At 41.9% G+C, this 7,415-nt stretch overlaps 1 protein-coding gene across 4 annotated transcripts in view; it reads left to right on the forward strand.

Moving 5' to 3' along the window:
* Positions 1–5,960, forward strand: part of FAM168A (family with sequence similarity 168 member A) — a 359,778-nt gene extending 353,818 nt beyond the window's left edge. For all 4 annotated transcript variants that reach the window (XM_073334685.1, XM_073334676.1, XM_073334694.1 and 1 more), the window contains one exon: positions 121–5,960. The gene's annotated coding sequence lies outside the window, so the exon portion shown is untranslated. The remainder of the gene's footprint in view (positions 1–120) is intronic.
* Positions 5,961–7,415: the final 1,455 nt, after the last annotated feature.

Genomic DNA, 7,415 nt, shown 5'->3' on the forward strand with positions numbered 1-7,415 from the left:
TTGCTCGAGGGCCAAAGCCCTCTCTCGTTATATCCGATAGAAAATCCATTCAGAGGAAACCTGTCTGCTTCTGCATCTGTGCTTCTAACTTTTTCCTTTAATTTGTTTGTTCTTTTACAGATCTGGAGTCAAACATTGTATGCAACTACTCAAGTCTTACATCGGTGCTGGAGCAACTGTTCCACAGCACCAAGTCTGTTTGCAAGAACAAAACAAAAAGTGCAAGGGTCACTTTATGCATTCTTTAGTGTTTTTTGTAAAAGCTGCTTTTTCTAATCTTCTGTCTCTATTTTTTCCTCTTCTCCCCCCAGTCCCACCCAAATTGTGAAACACCACATACTGACACTGAGCAGTAGCCAAGGTCTCTCTTTGATCCTCTCATTTTAAAGTTCAGAATATTCACTTTTCTATGGTGCCCCATTCAGTGGTGCAAAGATCCCTGTTGGTTGGTTGGTTACTTTTTGTTGTTGCCGAGAGTCTGTTTTATTTGACTAGTAAGAGCAATTGATGTTCAGGGTACTATGTGAAAAGCACATCATTGGTAGGCAAGTTTCTTCCAGTTTGGTTTCTTTTTTTGTTTGTTTGCTTATTAATATAAATTATTCAATTTTCCATAACACATTACAAGAAAATTGGTGTCTTCCAGATAGGTGTTGTGGTAGGCTATAATTCATTCTCCGCATATAAATACTGAGCTCATTCCTTCTTCTGTAGGATTAAGGGAATATAAACCTTATTAGCGGCATCACACACTTGTCTTCGGAAACAGAAAGACTGTTCACCACCAGGGGTTTGTCTGCTTTTTAAAATTGGGGGAATATACTCCATACAATGAGAATAGAGATGGAGGGGAGATACACACTGCCATAGGAATTGGATCTTATTGGGGAAACAAGAAACCCCCTGTGCCGGTCCGTATTAATTTCACTGTGTAACAGACAGGACGGTTCCTTTCACTTGCTAACACAGATGTATGCTAGGCAGTTGTAAAAGGAAACAAAGGGATTTCCAGTTGTTAGTTGTAATAGCCTCCACAGGGGCCAGCAATTTGGGAAGAGAAGTGGAGAAGCTGGTGGAGAAGAGTGTTTAAGGTCGAGCTAGGGAGAATATAGGTCTGCTTTGCCCTGCATCCACTCCAGGCTCAGTCACACCAGTGTGAGGTTTGTGGCTATATCAAGACCTCTTTTTAGTTCAAACTCACTTGGGTGCAATTTGTATCATGATGTAACTTGGGTTCCGAAGCAGGTGAAAGTGTCTCCAGTCACTTTGATTGCTAATTGAGCGCAATTACTGTACTACTGGGCAGATCAGAACAGTAAATTGGGGTGCCAGTCTTGTTTCTTTGAATACAGTTTAACTCCATAGTAGTCACAGGGAGAGCTTTATCTGAACACAGTTTCTTACATTGTAGAGAACAATAGTGTTACAAGGCATTCGCCAGTGGATGGGATGATACAGGGTGCTAGAGGTCACGCTGCTTTGAACAGAAAAGAATAGGAAATATGGTGACTAACATGAAGCAATAGCAATAAATTTGTTGCCTTCCTAGCTAAAAGGCACTTACCTGGAGGAGATGGAAAAATGAGGGCACTCAGTCATTTAGTTTAATTAGAAACTAAAGGCAACAGGCTTGCACAGCCAATGGGACTTGAGCAAGTCACTGATTTTTTTAACCCTGGAATTCCCAAAAGGGAGAGCTGGTGTCGTCAGCCATGTGTCATTTCCATTTTGTTGGCTTTTTGTGAGGTGTCTGAGTAGAGCAATAAGGTTTTGCGGAGGGAAGGAGGCAAGAATACAAGTATTTAGAAATGATGGTGAAGGTACCTATGATTTATTTTTCAGTTATTATCCCAAAACACAGCACACAAGACAGAGGAGGCGTTGTTTTGTGTTTTGTTTTGGTAGAGAAAAATGTTGTTATTTTTCTCAAGCTGTGCCAAAAGAGTTCCATTCACCCAAAGGCATGTGTGTCTGCAGCTCTGATTTCTCTGGGCCTCCAGTACAATGGTAGTGGGCCAATCTAGAGTCATTTTTTTAAAAAGAATCGAATTAACAGAAGTATTGATGGGGAATAATTTCTTGTGCAGCCAGCAGGCCTGGACTCGGTCCCCAGCCCAAATTAATGGTGTTGGCCAATCATAGTTAAATGTCTGTGCTAACCGCTGGACTTGGATCATGCATACACTGGACCTTTACCAGGGATGACAAAAGAGTAATTTGCAAGGGGGAACCTGTTTGGGGTTTTTCCCCCAGCTAATGATTCTGTTCTTCTAGATGTCAGATCGTAGAATCTTTTTTTAAAAAATTAATTATCAAGGCTTTCAGCAGCAGGTTAAGGCTCCAGTCCAGTACAGCGCTTCAGTACAGGAGTCATCCCATTGAAGTTTAAAGTCAAGCCCGTGCTTAAGTACTTGCCAGCTGAGCATCTGCAGCTCTCACTGAAGTCAGTGGGAGCTGCTGGGCGTCAGCACCTTGCAGGAGCCTGGTTTTAACTGGGGCATGTCGGGGCTGCTTTCTCTGCTGCTGGTTTTGTTGTTGGTGTTTATCCTGGTCTTTTACCAGATCAGATGGTGTGTCAGCAACTCTGAACCGGGAGTTTATTTTTTTGAAGGAACTCTTTTTAAAGGAGTCAAGCTCCGATTCTCCTTCCCTGCCCCCAAAGCAAGCAAACTGGCAAAGCCGGAACGCCGTCATTTTAATCACTTGTATTTTTTATTTTTAAACCAATCATGGGGGAGGGGGAAGCAAAATTTCATAAGAATTTATACCGTGTGGTACTTTGTGTTGCACTTTGATTTTGTAAAAAAGAAAAAGGAAAAATAAAAAAATTAAAAGAAAATATTCAGTGTTAACCTATGTAGCTTTGCAAAGTCCGGTCTTAGGGTTAGTACTTAAAGGGGAATGTGTGTTTTAACTGACGTAATTACTGTACTTAATTCTTTCGCTGTTTGTAACTCACTGAAATTAAATCCAGGCAAATATCAGGGGGATTTAAGAGCACTCAAATACCCTTTTGCCCTCACTATATTGTAGGTTTCCTATTAAAGTGACTACATATCGAGGTTCATCTGTCAGTCGTGTTTAAACATGCTGTACTGAACAGGTACCATACAATAAACTATGCTAGTAAACATGATGGTACTAGAATTTACAGTCTCAAGAGCTGTGTTAGCACACTTTGGGCTATGTAAACTAGTATGTTTCAAAACAAACATCCTCAAGTAGCTATTGTTCTATTTGTATGTAATATACGCTGTTAATTCAGGAAGCAGTTAAGATAGGATCCCTAAAATGTCACAATCCCCTTTTTCATGTCTAAAAAGAAAATACTAAGCTTTTTATTAAAAAGAGAGAAAACACTCAATTTGGGTTTGAAAGCTTCAGTGTGCCTAATAGAGCACAGAGAAATCATTCTAGATTGACAAAGAACTCCACGTTAGCTGTTTGTTCAAAGGACATTTAACTTCCCCAAAGCAAAGCTCTGCATTGCAGTGTTGAAGTTTGGAAAGCAATTTAGGCCTAAAACTGACCTATTTTCCATTACTACTGACTAAGGTTCTAAAGATAAAGAGGAAATCCCTTTGTTAAGGGGAGAGAGATACTGATATGTGTTGCCATTAATGAGATCGGCTGAGTGTTTTTTCGTCACTTGGATTAATAGCAGGTCTATTCCATCTGACCATGTTATGCATGGGCAGAAACGTCCGTTAGCACAATTGGAGTGCAAGGATGTAGAATCTATATAGCCTATCTATACAGGTAGGGAATACCTTTGATTAGCCACCACATTGTATAGATGCTGCCAGGGTTTTATTTAGGGTTTTCCCATAGAGAAGAACCTCAAACCTAAACAGTCACACACAGGTACACATTATAGAGTTTGAGTTTTATTGCTATATTCTGACTAGTACATTGCAGGATGTTGGATTGCAGTGCCTGCTAAAGTATGCAGTAGTTCATAACGACCATTTTACCTCTGAAACAGTAATTGCTTATAAGGAGGGACCCAAATGTAAACACTCCTGACGTTTAAGAAGGTTCAGAATCCAAACCCAGGACCAAATTTTGCAAAGGGCCTCTGTCCCTAACGATGGTTCCCAGCTAAAACTCTGGATCCACTCACCCCATGAGTGTGTTCAAAATCTGGATCTAAATGTTGTGGCTTGTGCCCATTTCCAGTTCCCAAATTGACTGGCTTCTCCAGTGAAGCCCTGCTACCACGCAGTTCTTTAATACCTTGCCCTCGTCTGAGCAAAGGACAAGAGAGCTCATGTCCCCTCAGATAGGCAGGGGCTGCGAAATAGATCACTGCAGCTGCAGGCCCAGAAGAAGCTTCTGGGCACCAGAGTTTTTAGTGCAAACTTGACTTAGCTGCTCATTGACCACAGTCACTGCCTTTGATTGACACACATTGGAAAATGGAGGCAAGATTATTTGCAGAAATACGGCTGTTAATTTGTCACCAGCTTTATAAGCAATGATTGTGGGTGCACTAGAAAGTTACAGTGTATCATGGAAGTGGCCTTACAGTGAATAACTGAAAACATCTGCAAGTGGCTAAGTCCAGTTTAGTTATTTCATAACATGCAGGACAAACACAGAGCAGTTGTTCCAGGCGTCATTATAGAGAAGAGCTAGGAGCGTATTGGTCCAGTATAATAAGGAAATTGCAAAACAGACCTATCACATGATTGATTTTCCTGGTGTCTGACATCCAAGGTTAGGAGAGTGCCAGGAAAAGCTGACTCTGCAGAAGAGTGCTGGGGTATTTCAGATCATGAACAAGAGACCAAATTCCAAAGTTGCTTTGTTCTAGCTCCCAGGACAATAGATTCTGCCACGGTGTGCCCCCACCCTCCCATCCCCACCTTGCTGTTTTTTAAATACTATGGATGTGCTCTTAGTTCAGTTCCCTAGCAGAGAGAGATCCCCGTGACAAAGCCACTAGCCTGCGGAGTACCAACGAATACCTTTGTTGGCCATCTGCTTTGGAAGGGCTGAGAGAGGCTGAGCTGTCTGTTCATCCTTAGAGAGGGGCTCCAGAAGAAGACTCAGGCACACTGGTGGGGAGTAGACTGGGGGAAGCCTGCGCTGCCTGGCACCGTCCAGCCTCATTCGAGTTCACTTTCAAACAAGAGAGAGGGGCTAAATTCCAACCAACAAAAAACCCTCTGACCCCTATTTTAGTTTCAATAATGTTATGGTCAGTCGCAACACTAAACCCAGCGGGCCTGATTCCCACATCACATACAGTGGTGTAAATTCAGTTACGCTATTAGCTGAAGTGAGATTACCCTGGATCTATACCCGCAATGCTGAGATCAGAAACTGACCTGGTGCGTTCCCATTTGATGCTGAAATGAGGGCCTCCCATAGCAGGGTTGAAAGGACCCCCCTCCTAAGTAGTAAACCATTTGCAGGAGGCCAAAAAACCCCAGAGGACATAGACCCATACTGCATTTTAGACATAGCAGCTAGATGGATTGAGGTGGCAACCCTAAATTCTATTGGAGATCAAGACATTTTAGCTCAATCGCAGAGCAAGATTAAGTCTAGTAACTGCGGTGAATGCCAGTACTGACTCCAGTCCGGGTGTACCAAACCGAATAGTGCCCATGGGATTTTGCTGTCCATGCCTGGAAGTAAATCAAAGGAGCTTAGCTGTGGAGTGAAATTACAGTAGGCTGATGATTAATTTGCATTTGCCTGGTCTCTGCTTGGATGACAACACTTCTGGTTGTTGCAGTATCGGATCCCATCTGTAAACTGTTATCCTAGAAATATTCCATTGTCATTTTTTAAATAGAAGTGTCTGGGAAATAACAAGGCCAAGAAACATTCCAAAGCTAGTAAAAGCAGAAGGCAGGGGGCCTCCTTCCTGCAAGCAGTCAAGTCTTCTGTAGTGGTTCTGTTCCTTTTGTACTTGTGTTTGATTGCTGGAAAGAGGGACCTAGTTTAAATCAATTAAGGATAGAAAAGCAGGAGACCATCCAGTAACACACAACAATGAAGATATATTTTTAGTGGAAAGAGAAGGGAGCCAGAGCTAATGGCTGTGCAGGTGGACTGATTGAAATGTGTTTTCACGTGGTATAATCCTGTAACAAATGCAGAGATTAGGACTTTGGCAGTGGTTTAATGAGAGGATTGCCTGAAATAGTGGTGGCAGAGAAGCAAGTCCTTGCCTGCTATAGAGTGGTCTGGTGGTCTAATGCTTAGGGGTTCCCTTCCAGCACATTTGATCTGTCACGGCTGTGGCAGTGATATGGAGTCTGGCTGCTGATTCCCTGTGTTTGTGAATTACACTTTCAGTTGGCCCGAAAGATCCTGCTTAATATGCTGATTTAGAGTTTCAAATACAGTCATTATATGTCCACCTTGCAGGGGGAAAGTAGGCATCATGGGCCACTGAGTCTCGGTCTTTATCGAGTCTTAACTTAGGTGAAGCTCTCACTGAAGTCAGTGCCTGATGAGGGACTGCAGGGTAGGCTCTGTGGGTGGGATTCTGGTATGGGACAGAATTTTAACATAGAGGCTCAGACACTTTTACTCACAATGAAAATTGCCTTATTCCTTGAATAGTTCCACTGAAATCAGTGGGACTAATTGATAAGAAAGGCGCTAGGATCTGAAAATCTGGCCCACGTGTGAGTTAACTGCAGTAATTGGGATCCAATATTTAACACACGGACTCTTTGCTGGAGCACTGCTTATATAGATTTCATTTTGATTGAAAGCAGTTGAGTGGAGGGAGAAGGGGGCCAAAGGGCTATGGAATTGCATCTCTGATTAACTGGGAAGAGGGTTATTGTTGGACCAGTGCAGAAGGGGTTAAAATGCATTCACATTTTGTGGTGATGCGTTACCTCTGTTGTGACTGTTTTTCTCAACTTTAAAGGATACCGTATAAATTATATGGTGATTAAAATCCCACGGAAACGGTGGAGAGATGAAAGCATTGTAATGAAAATAACGATCAAAGTTCCAGTTATGTCCATTAACCAGTCCCTTATATACCTTTGCTTTAAGACATGTACTGTAATGCAAGACTTGAAAAAATGCATATTAATAGTTGTGCTGGCCCAAATCAATGTCAAAGAACCTTGGAGCACATACAGAATGTGATTCCAAGAGACTCAGCTGTGTGTACGAGTATTTGCTCCTGTATTTTATGAACAATAATAACCTAGTAAATCTTTTGGCAGTTCTGATATGTAATTTAAGCGCTTTTTACCATACGTGTTATTTAAGTTTTTGTTTTAATGATTGATGTTTATTATTCTTAACTAGAGGAACTTTATGGTTGAACTGAAGTTGGATGCTTCTTTGAGCTACAGGGAGCATTTCAGAACACAAGTCTGTGGGCTTTCATTTCAAACGGGAGTATGCAACATTTCCTAGAGCGCGAGGCAAAA

Source organism: Lepidochelys kempii, chromosome 1 (assembly GCF_965140265.1).
Source record: "Lepidochelys kempii isolate rLepKem1 chromosome 1, rLepKem1.hap2, whole genome shotgun sequence".
In the NCBI taxonomy this organism is placed as follows: domain Eukaryota; kingdom Metazoa; phylum Chordata; order Testudines; family Cheloniidae; genus Lepidochelys; species Lepidochelys kempii.